Here is a 16064-nt window from a genome sequence, read left to right as displayed (position 1 = left end):
CAAATTTGGCAGTGGTAATTTTTGTGCAGACTTAAATCGTGTTTTATAATGGACCATATCGGTCCACTACTTTGAGTACCTCCCCAACAACAGTTCAAGATTTTCGCTAAAGTGCATGATAACTTCCGAATGCAGTAACCGATTTCGTCCATTCTTTGCACACCGTTATATTTCCATGAGACATAGATCAGATTGTAATATGGACTATATATGTCAACTCGTTCGGATACCTCCCACACAATGTTTCGGGAAAGTGCAGTTTAGGACCTCCTCTCGAATCGTACTGATTTTTCGTGCCACAGGTTGCACCCTATTACGATGGTACAAACCTCGTGACCTCGAATATGACAAACATGAAATATATTACGAAATTCATGTTTGATAGTGGAATGATATGACATTAACAACTATTTCAGACTTTCAGAAAAAAATTGAAAATATGTCTGACAAAACTTGTTAAAGATGGGCATTTTCTGTTTAGAAACTTCTTAAACCTTGTATGTTTTGTTTGGAGTAGTTGAACATCCCTCCCACTCCTTGCTGGAGTAGTTTCAATTCATGCATTTAAATCAAAAGTTTTCTGTAAGGAGATGCAAATTTATATGTTTTTTTTACCCTTTATTATGATGAGTATTCTGTTTTGATTGGAGTAGTTTAACAGCCTTTCCTTATTAATTTTAAGCTACTATATTAAGTTATGCAATTTGTTATTTTAAGCTCAAATGTAGTATACAGCCCTAAGGTTGAAAGACTGGGCATTATAAAATGGAAATAAATTGAAAATTGAAGTACTTTGAGAAGCATATCCAGAAGGTCTGCCTTCTATGGATGTTGTCTGGACTTCATCTAAAAAGACCTTTTATAAAAATACTCAAAAGGAGTCCTTCCTTCGAAATCCTGGTCCAAAGATGGTCTGTGGAAGCATGGAAACCTCCCAGTAGATCTTCTATGGAGGTCCTCATTGGAGGTCTTCTATAGAACTCTTTCAATGAAAGTCTCTTAAATTCCTTTCTATTGAAGTTTTCCCAGAAGATTATTACGGAAGTACTCTTAGAAGTCCTTCTTCCTATAAAAGCCTTTTCAAAAAGCTTTCTATGGATTTTCTCTCAAAAGGCCTTCTATGAAAGTACTTCCAGAATACCTATGGAAGCCCTGCCAGAAGTTCTCCTTTGGTTGGCTTTTCAACGGAAATCTTCCTTCTCGCTCTGTCGATCCAATCTATAAGGTATAGTAGGACATATACGTATCACAGATATGATAAATTTTCCATGACTTTTTATTTATTTTAAAAAGAATTACTATCCGCAAACTGTGATGGGTGTCATGATTAAGGCAAAAATATTACGAAATGTCACAAGAATCCTTAAGGCCTCGACACATAAGAAGCATGGCATTCTTGCTTAATTATATCTGGTAAATGACTAAGGACCAAGTTCGACCGAATTCAAATGTGATTCTTTTATCAGATATGACTTCAGCAAGAATGCCATGTTTCTTATGTGTCGTAAGGGAGGAGTTGGCGTTCCGAATTTGAGTTTATAATATGGAAAAATATACGGTCAAATCAGCGATGGAAAAGATAACACTGTTTAAAGACCATTGAGTAGTAAAGGATAGAGTTAAGGCTTAGGGGTTATTCAAGTCCATTATTTATGCCATGTTCATACCAGCATTTGAATCACGTCGTTCGTTCTCATAATTACGTACACGAATTAACCCGTTCATACGACATGGTACACAATTCATAGCAACATGATTCATATTTTCATAGTTTTTGTTTACTGATTTTAAAGAAAGTTTCAGCCAAAGACGAGTAAAATTAATTGATATGAACTGAAAAAATATTTGTCCTTCTTACAGATATCTATTCAATATTAAATTATGTTGTTTTCATTTATGTTTTCTATTTTTTCTCAAAATTTTGGTGTTTTCAGCATATTTTCAAATTTTTCTATTTGAAAAGTTAACGAGAGAGAGAGAGAGAGAGAGAGACCTGCCAAAATAACTTTTTGGTATACAGACTTTTCGGCAGGTATTTGATTTTGTTTCTAAATTTGTACGCGAATCTGAAACGATGGACAAAAAATGTAACTGCAATGAAAGAGAAGACAAAATTTGCTATGATTTGAATGTACCCGACTAGTGTATATCGGTCAACTCCTTCAGGTACAACCCCACAAAAGTTCGACAATGTTCGGAAAAGTTGTGTGAACGATAACTCTTAAAGGTAGCTACCGATCTGGTCCATACCTTACACATCGTACAATTTCTACCAGACATTTCTGAGGTTCCAAAATGGACTCAATCGGTCCACTCCTTCGGGTACTTCCCACACAAAATTTCGAAAAAAAGTTTAGTTTAGGATCTGTTCTCGAATCGCTTTTTGTAGTATCAACTTGTATTTCCTGCCCCCATCACGAGAAAATGGACCTAAAGCTGTAAAATCCCGCTAAGGTGGGTGCCTTGCCATGTGTAGTAGATGCAGCGCACGATAACTCTCCAACGAATAAACCAATTCAATCCAAATTTGGCAGTGGTAATTTTTGTGCAGACTTAAATCGTGTTTTATAATGGACCATATCGGTCCACTACTTTGAGTACCTCCCCAACAACAGTTCAAGATTTTCGCTAAAGTGCATGATAACTTCCGAATGCAGTAACCGATTTCGTCCATTCTTTGCACACCGTTATATTTCCATGAGACATAGATCAGATTGTAATATGGACTATATATGTCAACTCGTTCGGATACCTCCCACACAATGTTTCGGGAAAGTGCAGTTTAGGACCTCCTCTCGAATCGTACTGATTTTTCGTGCCACAGGTTGCACCCTATTACGATGGTACAAGTTTTTTGAGTGGCAAGTGGACACTTCATGAGAAGATGACCCGGAAGCTATATATATCGTTCGGATACCTCCCACACAAAATTTCTGGAAAGTGCAGTTTAGGACTTCCTCTCGAATCGTACTGATTTTTCGTGCCACAGGTTGAACCCTATTACGATGGTACAAGTTTTTTGAGTGGCAAGTGGACACTTTTTGAGAAAATGACCCGAAAGCTATAAAAACTCCCTACGGCCAGTAAGCGTAGTGGCTGGTCCAAACTTTGGATCTCTTAATATTGTGTCCAAAATTAGTTTATGTTCAAAAGTAGGACCTATCAGTCCACTGCTTGGGGTACCACCCACACAAATGTTCAACATGACCGAATGTACTCCTAGTGTCTCTGTTTACAGCGAAAATAGGTTTATGGTGACCAACTGAAATGACTGGTGTGCGATATTTATAGAGAGGAATGACTCCAAAAATAAGACTTGGAAGTGGATCTTATTTTTGGAGTCATTCCACTCCATAAATATCGCGCCCACCAGTCATTTAAGTTGGTCACCATAAACATATTATTATATTATGGACTATGTCGGTCCAATCCGTTAGGTACCTTCCCTGCAACAATTTTGTCGGCAAGTTCATACGCCCAAAATTCGGAAAACCCCCTAAATACCATGGTAGAACAAATATAAGGTAAATACTACAACAAATACAATTCGAGCAACAACCACAAAGGAATTTGTTTTTGTTTGTAACGTTACTGCCAGTTGTAATATTTGTAAACAAAACAAGGAAATGTCTATAAATTATTGGAATTTAAAAGACTATTAATTTTTCACATTTGGTTGAATATTTTGGAAAACATGAATGAAAATTCGTTACATTTTCAATTTTTATGTTTCCACATCATTCCACTAAATGCATAAATTCTCGCAGAAAGTAGAATTCTTGCACAAAAGTTTGGGGTCGCTGGAAATTCATAGAAAAAGGAGAAGCTGTTTCAATGTTTTGTTTTAGAAATCGAAGAAGCACATGTTTATTAGGGCTTAATTTTTTTAAATTTTAACAAAATACCTCACATATTAACAAACGTTGTATCGCCTCTACAAGCGGGGATTTACTGCGCGGCTTATCGTTCGAACTTGGAGGAGGTTACATATCATTGATATGAAGAAGTCTTTCTGGGAAATGTTTTTTAACGTTACAACCCAGTTCAGTCAGCTGTGTATTGCTGCTACCTTTTCTTATTCTACCATGCCTAAACAGATATTTTTTTTTTTTTTTTTTTTTTTGAAAAAAAGTGTTTTAGTTCACACAGCCTGAGGTATATCTCTTGATCTGTTCCAGTACTGCAAGTATCTACTAATTTTTACTATTTTTTCCGATAACATCAAGGAAAAAATGTTATCGTAGTAACAAATAGTAGCTTCTTGCAGGTTGTGGAACAGAGCATCTGTCGGCAAAGCCGACTGATACTTTTTTACTTGTTCTTTATTTTTTCTCTTACTGTTTAGAAAAAAATTTCTAAAATAAAATAACAACATTTTGGCGAAGGCAGTGAAACAAATTTTTACTTGGCTTTAAAGGTATAAGGCACGAAGAACCCTTCCTACTCGTAATTTTTGTTGATACAGTATGTGCGTAAAACCTCGTGACCTCGAATATGACAAACATGAAATATATTACGAAATTCATGTTTGATAGTGGAATGATATGACATTAACAACTATTTCAGACTTTCAGAAAAAAATTGAAAATATGTCTGACAAAACTTGTTAAAGATGGGCATTTTCTGTTTAGAAACTTCAGAAAAATATAAAGGCCTGCGTACACAAGCTGCTTTACCCGATTGCCTTGCTTTCCTGTTTCATTTCTGACATAATAAAAATAAAAGAATAAAGAAGGCCGAGCAAATTTCGAACTGGGTTGCCCTTTTCTTTTTTATTCTTTTATCAGAAGCAAGCAAGGTAAGCAGGCAAGGCAGCTTATGTACTCACCCCTTAATGTCATGTTCACACGAGCGAGTTAGGATAGCGATCCGTTCCGAATTAAAAAAAATATATTTGTTTTGGACGACTGTCCATCTATGTTGTTTATTACAAAGGTTCTGATTGAATGAATACAATTCTTGTTAATATATGACTTATAGCTATGGTAGTAAATTGCATTTATGATTATGTGTTATGTGGGAAATGCCTATTCAGCGTATTTGTGGTAGGCATGTGTCGTTTAGCCGTGTGAATATTATTGGTTTTGCAATTTGGAGTTGTCATACGATACGACCGGTGGATGGCCGTGTGAATATGCTCATCAGCATATTTATGTTGGCGTGTGTTGGGTGGCCAACGTAACTCCTCCCCCCTTAGAAGAGAGTGACGGCCACAAAGAATTGGAAGTAGATGTGGCCGGAACGATGATATTCGGTGTTACGTGTTTGCGAGTTATCCTTGCAAGAGCACAAAATGTCGTCATCATTAACGAAGCGAGGATTGCTATGGCTAGGTAAGTAAGCTTCATGTTGTCTTCGGTCTCATTCTCAAGGAAAAGGACTGCCTTCTTGTTTTCAAAGTAGAAATTCACCAATTTCTTCAAATTTAGGGTTTCAATAGTTGATTCTTCATCTATTCGAGTGAGTGCAGGAGGGGCAATATGTGTATGTTCCCAGAACGTAGTGTGGTTGTCCGAGTACCGTATTCCATTGATGAAAACGTCACAGGATTTGTAACGCAAAACAGCAGTTCCTTCTACTTCAGGCGTATTTTTACTGCAAGTAGAGTTTATTAGTAAATTCTTAACATTGATAAGTATAATATAATTCTCTTCAAGTGCGATAATTCCTTCGGCTTCTCCAACGTCGTTGAATACGCATCTGGCTTGCTTGTGATTGATCAGGGACCCAATACACGATGATTGATTTATGTTTCCATTATACGATGAAGATTGGCAATAAAATGTTTGTTCTATCCTGGGACATGCTTTTTCAAAGTATTGAACGCTTTCTTCATTATGGGCTATATATGGCTGAGTTACGATTATTTTTGTTTTATTAATTGGTAAGGGAATTATGTGACTGAATTGAAATTGACTCTGAGAAAGGACAGGTATTCTTACGTTGAATATAATGTTACTATTGTTGTAATATGCCTGTAGGCCAAGGAGCTCATAAGCATGTTCGTCTGAGATAAGCTCGACAGACTGCTGGTTCAATACATCATAAATGAATTTCATTTCGTTTTGGTTTAATATTAGTTTAGAAATTACATTTAATTTAGCTAAGACTATAGCTTCAGCTAAATTGGTTATGTGGTCATTAAGCAAATCTATGTTGTAGTTTATTTGTTCTAAATACTGCATTTCGTGTAGGATGTTTTCTTCCTTTTGTATTCTGTTTGACGTTTCTTGTGATAACTTTGTTAAATAAGATTCTATTTTGATTTGTTCTGTGTTAATATGGGAAGTCAAATTTTTAAACCGTTCTATCATTTCTGTATTTAGATTATGTTGATTTTCAAGGGTAATTTTGATATTTCGTTTGTTAGTTTCTAATTTTTTTATTTGTTCGTTTAATTCATGTGCGTCTTGAGCGTCCATATTTCCGGTAATAAATTTTATTGCAGTTCCCAGTCCATTAATAAGTCCTCTTTTTGTCCTTTTGGAAGGCGTGAGAGTTGTAAATTTACTTTGCAGCTCTTTAAGTTTAAGGTTCGTTATTTTTACCGAGTCCGTTAATTTCCCTTGTTTTTGAAACACGTCTAATACGTGAGCAATTCCTTGAATATTTTTTTCATAGTCATCTAAATTTACTATGTGTATAAGATTGCTGTAATTTTCGATGATTCTTGCTGGTCCGAGATTCAATTGTATTATCCCTTGGTCCTGTTTAATATTTTGTATTTCAATCAGTTGGGTCAGTGCTAACGAAAATTTTTTTTTTTAGTCTTTAATCTTGATTTATGAATTTTTTGATTTCTTGTTGTAATTATAGTTACTCTATTATTATTTTGGACTTTTTGTTTTGAGAATCTAGGTGTCATTTTATTTCTTCTACATTCTTTTCTGAAAATGTCTTCGTCTACTTCGAAGTTTTCGGGTTCCTGTCTGTCTTGATTAAGTTTTTCAATTCGATTTTGCACGTCCTTTTCCAATTTTTCCTTAATGGAAGGGTAAAGGATTTCCTGGAACTCATTAAGTTTACGTAAGTAATCGTGTTCGTTAGTATATTGTACGTCTCTGTCAAATTTATATGTTCGTCCGTGGAAAAGCTCGTAGGGTGTTAGATTAGTTGCTGAATGAATAGCATTGTTATATGTGATTAATGCTTCAGATAATATTTCTTCATGATCCTGTTCTAATCTGAGTTCCCTTCGTTTTGACATAATTATTCGGTATATTTCTGTTATGGTTGAGTGTAATCTTTCAACTGGGCCATTACTACTTGTTTGTTGAAAGGAAGTAGAATGCAAAATTATATTATATTGTCTACAGAAGTCCTTAAATATGTTGCTCGAGAATTCCGAACCTTGGTCACAAATTAATTTTTTAGGAATTCCGTATTGTCTGAGAAAAGTTTGTAATGATTTTGTTACTGTTAAACTAGTTCTATTGGGAAGGCTGTATGCAGCAGCGAATTTAGAAAACTTATCTATTATAGTAAGGACATGGCGATGGTTAATTGAATAAAGGTCAATATGTATTATGTCAAGTGGTTTTTCTGGAGTTTCTGGTATTTCATATTTAATCCTTGGAGGATTTCTATTGTATTTCAGCGTTTGACACTTTTCACAATTGTTTATCGTTTTAGCAATTTTATTTTTGAGGAATGGGAAATAATATTGTCTTTTTAAATGAAAATATGTTTCGTTTATTCCGCGATGATTGTTGTTTTCATGGTATTCCCTGATAATGGCTTCCTGATCATCGTCTTGTCTTACGTCAGTCAATATTACTGTACATCGTATCACATTGAATAGTTTGTTATGTGAAAAGTGTTTGGAATATGTTTGTTGAACAATCCTAAAGGTTTCATCATCTGTATATATAGCATTTATTTTGTTCGGTACTATGAATTCTTTGAAAATATTAGTCATTATGTCTTCAGTAAAATGTGAACGTCGAATAGTTTTCCTTTGCTTATTTCTGAATATTGTCTCTATAGTCAGCGGTGATCCTGAATCCGATTTTTGCAAAACAACCTGTAAGTTAAATTCATTCAATGGTTTTTCTGAAATGTAAATTCCATCGTCCAAATTTTCTTCCGCTGAATGTATAGTTGTACCCTGTGTTCCTTGATCAGAGGCAATTTCATTTATATTAAGATCGGTTTGCAAGTTGGTATGTTCCATTACTTTTACTCTACTTAATGCATCAGCATTTGTGTTAGCTTTTCCTTTTTTATAAATAATAGTGTAGTCGAATTCCTCTAATTTTAAGCGCCATCTAATAAGTTTGGAATTGGGTTCTTTTAGGCTCATTAACCATGTTAATGGTCTGTGATCTGTAACTATTTGAAACTTTCGTCCAAACAGGTAAGGCCTAAAGTATTTTGTAGCCCAGATAATTGCTAACAGTTCTTTTTCGATTGTGGAATAATTACTTTCTGTTTCTGATAAGGTACGAGAAGCGAAACATATTGGTTTGTCCCTACCTATAGTTCCTTGGGACAGAACTGCTCCTAGAGCGACATTGCTAGCGTCAGTTGTTAAAATGAATGGTTTTGTAAAATCAGGATATTGGAGAATTGGGTCATTTGTTAGGATGTCTTTACATAAATTAAAGGTCTGTATATATTGTTGTGTTAATTCCACGGATCGTCCTTTTTTTAAACAAACAGTAAGTGGTTTTACTAATTTTGCAAAGTCTTTAATAAATTTTCTATAATATCCCAATAATCCTAGAAATGCTTTTATATCTCTTTGTGTTTTTGGAATAGGAAATCGTTTTATAGCTTCGATTTTGTCTGGATTTGGTTTAATTCCTTCCGTGGAGACTATATGTCCCAAAAATGCCAATTCCTTCTTTAAAAATTCAGATTTATCCAATTGCACCTTTAAGTTCGCTTGATGCAGTCTCTCAAAAATGTCCTTTAAATTAGAAATATGCTCCTGTAGGGATGTTGAGTAAATGATTATGTCGTCTAGATAGACGAGGCAGTTTTTCCCTACTAAATCTTTCAGTACATTGTCCATTACCCTCTGGAATGTTGAGGGGGCGTTTTTGAGACCAAAAGGCATCCTAAGATATTCATAGTGTCCCCCTTCGACAGTGAAAGCTGTTTTTTGAATGTCTTTGGGGTCCATCTCAATTTGATGGAACCCACTCGCAAGGTCTAGTGTTGAGAAATACATACATCTTCCAAGTTTATCGAGAATTTTCGTAATATTAGGTATGGGGTAACGGTCTGATACTGTCTTTTCGTTTAACTTCCTGTAGTCTATAACTAGTCGCCACTTTTGTTTCCCACTTGAGTCTTTCTTTTTGGGAACTACCCATACTGGGGAGCTCCATGGCGAATAGCTTTGTCTAATAATTCCCTGTTCTAGCATATTTTGTATTTGCTTTTTAACCTCTTCTTTATGGACATATGGGTACCTGTACGATTTAGTATACACTGGTATATTATCTGTGGTTGTGATACTATGTTTTATTTTATTTGTAAAGGATAAATTTTGGCCTTCCTTGAAAAATATGCCATTATATTTTTTACATAGCTTAATAATTTCTCTCTTTTCTTCTGCGTTTAAATGATTAGTTCGGATTAGATCTTCTATCTCGTTAATTTTTGATGCAGATGGATTTTCTAAATTCCAGTTGTTAATTTCCACAAAGTCTGAAGGTGAATATTTTTGTACTTTAATAGGCTGATCGAGAAGGAGTATTTGATCTATGTTAGAAATATTTTGGATTTCTACTTCACTGAACCAATCTTTTGACGTGTATATTCCTTCAGAGATGCATAAATTGGGTGCTATCAAAGTAGAGTTTATGAAAATATCACCGTTCTGTATGTCTACAGGAAGTTTAACTATTACTTTAGTGAGAGCGGGTATTATTCGCTTTTCCGAAGTAAGGTTTGGTTTTATTTTGAGTTGTATGGTTGAAAACGGTGTTGAGAGATATAAGGTTGATAAGTCCAATTTAGTTTTTAGTTGTCTTAAAATGTCTATACCTAGTAGTCCATCAAAATAATTGTGGAATCTAAACACCAAAAATGTTAGATTTCCACTTTGTTTAAATTCTTTGAATATCGGCAATATCGCCTTCTTCGTTATTTGGTACTGATTTAGAACAGTTGTTATTGTGATTGGTTTACAATCAATTAATGTTGTTTGTCGGGTATACTCTGGATTTATGAATGATGCAGACGCTCCTGTGTCAATTAAGAATTTGAGAGGTCTACCAAACGGTGAAGAAATATTGATGTAGGGTAATGTATTACCATGTTTATTAATTTCTACGTAGCCTGTGGATTTTGGCAGGCTAGAATAGGAAAATTTCCAGAGTCATCAATATTATCTACTTCTTCATAATTTTCATACATTCCTGAGTTGTGTTCATTCTCGTAATTAACGTTATACATTTCCCTCCCGTGTTGTTGGGAACGGAATGTTTTATTTGTGTTACGACTCACTGCAGTTTTAAAATTACTGTGCCCTGAGTCAACGTCCATGGGTTCTGGTTTCCCAGAGTATTTGAATTTACTCATCCCAGAGTTTATATCCTTGTTAAAGGCATTAAAATTCTTATTTTGATTGAAATTATTATTCCATTTCATAGTTTGGAATCCTGTTCCTGGTTGTCTATATTGGGTATTGTAATTTGTTTGGTATGGTTGTCCACGATAGTTAGATTTCCTGAAGTTTGGCCCAAAAGTCTTCTTCTTTTGATAAAATATGTTTTGTTCTTTTAGACAGAGTGACAAAGCTGAGGGTAACGAGTCGGGTCTCATTGCCCTAATCGTTGCTCCTAAAGGTTCTTTTAGACCAGTGAGAAACGTATTTAAACACATTTCAGCATAGAGTTCTTTTTTGGCTTTAATAACGCCTTGATCTGTTTCATGGATCAGGACATTGTTATGGAGTGTCGACTGTATTTCTACAATCAGGCTATAAAATTTTTCAACATTTCCAAATTGTTTAAGACTATGCAAATCTTTTATAAGAGAAGTTTCGGTTCTCTTGTCTGAATAATGTAAGATAAGATTTTTCTTTATTTCATCCCAGACTAATGGTGTTCCGTGCATATTAAGTATTTCATTTGCCTCTCCTTCGATCTTATTTCTTATAGCTCTTAACAAAATCTTAGCACTCGGTGTGCCGTCGATGTCCCTAAGGTGTAATAAAATTTCTTCGACATTATTAATAAATTCGTATAGGAGTCGATGGTTCCCATCGAACCGTGGAAGGTCCTTGATCGCATCCGGTATGCGTAAGGAGTTGAAAACATCTACACTGTTGCAGTTATTGTTACTACCACTTCCGGAATTCATTTTTAATGTATTGTTTGGAATCGAATACGGGTGATATTTTAATAAAGGCTTTTCTTTTTTTAGCATTAAATATATATTTTCACAAACGAAGAATCCTGTTTTTCTCTTTTTCCTTTTTTTTTATTTATATTTTTAATAGTATGTATCTTTCTTTTATATATGTTACCTTTGTATATATCCTTTTGCTTATTTTTCTATATATCTTTTCTTTTAATATTTTGTTTATATATATGTATATATTCTTTTCTTGTATAGATTTTTATATCCTCTTTTTTATATATTCTTGTTATCGTCTTCCGATATATTTTTTTTGTATTGATTTTTTCTTTTTAATAATTTTCTTTTTTTTTATGTATTTCAATTTGTATACTTTTGAATATTTCTTTCTTATTTATTTATTTATTTTGTTTTTTTATTTTATTGAGTTTTTCTGAAGATAATCTATGATATCCCTTCATAGATATTTTATCTTCTTTATTATTAATAAAGTCTATCTATGATATTCCTTCATAGATTTTGAGACTTCTTTGTAGATCCTATCTATGATATTCCGTCATAGATTATAAGGATTTCTTGTTGTTATTAATTTATTTATATTATTATTTATAATTTATTAATTCACTTGTAATTCATTTCTTTTGGATATATATACAATAATTATATGGGTCATAAACCATTTCAGTTTCCCTTTTGTACCAATAATAGATATAATAATCGTTTTATATATGTATGTGGTAATATATGAAAAAATATGTTCTCTACTTACAAGCAGCCCATTAGGATAAGAACAATTGCCATTGTTGTAAAATTGCTCCGCTATGTTGTTTAGTTAATCTTTTGTTTTAGGTTCTTTTTCCGGTTGTTAGGCGGCGAAACGCTCCGATGGGTATAGGTTGTAAATCTTATTATTCTTTCAATATTTCCTTTAATGGATGATCTTAATTTTTCTTCACTTTTTCTTTTTATTTTCAGATTTTTGTTTTTTATTCAGTACTTTCTTTATTTGATTATTCCTTTGCACATTTTTGTTCTTATTCAGTACTTTCTTTATTTGATTATTCTTTAACACATTTTTGTTTGTGTCACTTTTTCACTTTGTGTTATTTATATAGTCTTTTCACTTGCTTATCCTTTAAGGATATTCACTTGTTCTTTTCTTGTACTGTTACACTTGTTCCTATACCGATCGTCGAACCGGTTTACCGACTGCGCCAGTTAGGATAGCGATCCGTTCCGAATTAAAAAAAATATATTTGTTTTGGACGACTGTCCATCTATGTTGTTTATTACAAAGGTTCTGATTGAATGAATACAATTCTTGTTAATATATGACTTATAGCTATGGTAGTAAATTGCATTTATGATTATGTGTTATGTGGGAAATGCCTATTCAGCGTATTTGTGGTAGGCATGTGTCGTTTAGCCGTGTGAATATTATTGGTTTTGCAATTTGGAGTTGTCATACGATACGACCGGTGGATGGCCGTGTGAATATGCTCATCAGCATATTTATGTTGGCGTGTGTTGGGTGGCCAACGTAACTAGCGTTTCAATTACGTTGTTCGCCTGTCGAACGACGTACACGAATTAACCCGTTTCCATTACACCATTCGTTATTAACAGAAACATAAACAAAATTTCCTTCATTTTTGTTTCCTTCTTTCACGAAAATTTGAACCGAAAACACATAAAATATACATTAAATGAATAGGAAAACCAATAGACTTTCCTTCAAATGTATCTTCTATATTTAACTACACACATTTCATTAATTTTTTCCATAAATTCTGAATAATTTTGTATTTTCAATATATTTTTAAGTGTGTCTGCGTACTCGATAATTTGTAATAATTATTACAAATAATTACAGAATGTTGTCTTTTTACACAAATGTTCAGTAAAAGAGAATGAATTGAGAAACTTGTTTTGAAACTTTTATTACTGAGAACTTATAATTTTTACTGAAGGAATTTTGTTCAGTAACATTTTGTAGCTTTAGGCAGTTGTCAAAAGTTTAAAATATTCAAATATCATAATCGTAAATATTAATAAAATTGAAAATTTTTACTGAATGTTGTCTTTTTACTTTTTTAATTTTTTCCTTCGAAAGAGTATAAAATGCTTTACTCTCTAAAAAGAAGTTACTGAGTAATATTTACTGAAAAAGTACAAGGACAAACCTTTTATATGTTTCTATTTTCAAAATTAAAGAGAGCGAGACATGTCAAAACAATTTTTGTGTATACGGACTTTCAGTTATTTGTTTCCTTTTTGTTTCAGATTTTTTTACACGATTTTAAACTAATGAACAAGAAATGTGTGTGGAATTAAGAAGGAAACACAACCATCTTCCTTCTGCATCTATATAAAATGTTTAGTTCATTAATTTTCATTCATCTTTTTCCTTTTTTCTCAAAATTTTTGTGTTTTCAACAAATTTTTCAATTTTGAATTTAGACATGTCATAATTAATTTTTTCGATAAATTCTCTCATTTGTTAGGGATGGGACATACTTATTCGTCGGTTCAGAGAGTATTTCTAATCAACGTAGAAAAATCGTTGTTCGTTCACAGAATTTTGTGTGAGGAAATAAGTAATTTGTTCGTAGTTATGGGTCGAACAACGAATAGAGAACGAACGACGTACCATGGAAACGGGCTATAAGTTTTCATTTGAAATCTCCAAACATAAAAAAATTTTATATGGAAGAAAAATTTAGTAATTTGTTACAGTAGCCTAAGAAATTTCGTTCGACCAAACCATTTCGGGGGGGGCCCGGGTCCACTGAGACCCCCACACTGCGTACGATCCTGAGTATATACGCTGTTCCCTCTTTCGGTTTTTTGTTCGTTATGTTGAATAATTCATACATATTCTGTAGGCCACAGTTACTACCTAGGAGCATTGGTGTGGTGTAGGGTTTAACTTTCTCAATTTAAGTGAATCTTTATAATAATTGACATTTTCCTTTTCCCTTTTTTCAGATTGCTTTGAATGCGCCTCAATTTGCTGAAGCTTGTTGGTTTTTTACAAATAATTCCGGCTGGGGATCTCTTAAACTCCCACTTAACTCCAAACAAATATATACACAAAAACCCCGAACTCTAAACAAAAACTCTATAAAAATATATACGATTTTGTTATTTAGTTTTTTAGGCTTACAATTTATTGTTAATGTGAAACAAAGAAAAAAAGAAATAAGAAAACAATTGGCTTATATTATATTCGGAAGACAAAAAACCAAATCAGGAAAGTTTACGCAAAAAAAAACTTGAACCAAAAAAGATTAAATCTAAAATATTTTCAAAAAATATATACCCCCTTTTCTTAAAAAGAGAGACAGACAATAAATTTATTCCTATTAACAAAACTAATTGTCGTAATAAAACAAAAAGAAAAAAGAAATAACAATATTTATTCTAACATTCTAACACACAAACTAAAAACCAAATAAAACATAACCTAACTTTCTAATAGAAGTTATGTTGTATTATCCAAAAAAATACTAATTCTCTTGCTAATATTTATAATCAAAACTAAACTAAATATTTTCTGCGAATTGATATAAAGGAATTTAAAAAACAAGAATCTAAATAATAGCCAGGACTTTTTTTACCAAACACAAGTTTTAACATAAACACAAATAAAAAACACACACATTCGTGTTTTATATACAGTTTTCCAATGTTAAAATTTATAAATACAAAAACAACAACAAAATAACCTATGCTCTCATATATCTTGTCTGTATGTATGAATGTACCATATTTATAGATTATAGTACATACTCGAAATTTTGTTTGGGTTTCGTACCCTCAATTTGAAACAGCAAAATAAAAAAAAAAAATAAAAATAAAACAAAAGGCAAACATAACCACATTTAAAAATAAAATAAATAAACAAACATAAAGCGGCCCATACACTATCAAATTGGCTTGTCCAACCGATGAACTCCTTCTGTACGTGTGTGCTTGATAAGTGTGTAGCAAAGCATTCAATTAGCCTTCAATCTAAAAACGAAACTTCAAATTTTCCTCAAAAAATTAATGAACTTAAAATTTTTTTTATTTCTTCACAAACACATTGTTCTGTTTTTCAAAATTGTTTTTTGACAATTTTGAAAATAAACCATATTCATCGGATTGACTGGGATTCATTTTGAAAATCAAAACTATTTTGATTTTCCTCAGTCCATAAAATTCACAAACACATTCTCAAATTTTGAAAAATTTACACATACTAGTACAAATATTGACATCAAAATTTGATAGTGTATGGGCCGCTTAAAAAATCTTTGTAAGAGAAAGTGCAATTTTTTTCTAATGATTGTAAAAATACACAACACACATTTTTATCGTAAATTAAATTCAAAGAAAAAATCCAAAAAAAAGACAAAGTGATTTTATTTGGGATTGGAAACAGTGCTTTTTATAAAATATACTTGGATATAAAACAAACAGTAATGATGTGTTTGTGAATAGCAGTAACGTCTAGGAATACCGAGAACTGACTATGGATATATTCGTATGATTTGTTTGGTATATGCATGTATTGTAATTTTTTTCCTGAACGCGAATAAAAGGTCCGTAGGTGTATAGCGCTAACTGAGAAAAAAAATCCATTTTTAGCACAGTGGTTCAGGATGCATCTATCCAGATTATGGTTAATTTCGGGAGTTTCAAATTACCAGGTCTGATCAATTACTTAACCTGGCAGCACGCCTGGACTCAAATCAATTATGTTCAAA

At 32.9% G+C, this 16064-nt stretch overlaps 1 protein-coding gene across 19 annotated transcripts in view; it reads left to right on the top strand.

Moving 5' to 3' along the window:
• The window catches only part of LOC141394831 (galectin-4-like), a 112121-nt gene extending 97095 nt beyond the window's left edge, over window positions 1–15026 (top strand). For all 19 annotated transcript variants that reach the window (XM_073969782.1, XM_073969779.1, XM_073969774.1 and 16 more), the window contains one exon: window positions 14302–15026. The gene's annotated coding sequence lies outside the window, so the exon portion shown is untranslated. The remainder of the gene's footprint in view (window positions 1–14301) is intronic.
• Window positions 15027–16064: the final 1038 nt, after the last annotated feature.

This window comes from Musca autumnalis, unplaced genomic scaffold, assembly GCF_047663935.1.
Source record: "Musca autumnalis isolate F117 unplaced genomic scaffold, ASM4766393v1 scaffold_2, whole genome shotgun sequence".
Lineage (NCBI taxonomy): Eukaryota > Metazoa > Arthropoda > Insecta > Diptera > Muscidae > Musca > Musca autumnalis.
The sequence above is the reverse complement of the archived record's forward strand: the minus strand, read 5'-3'. Positions and strand labels throughout refer to the sequence as shown.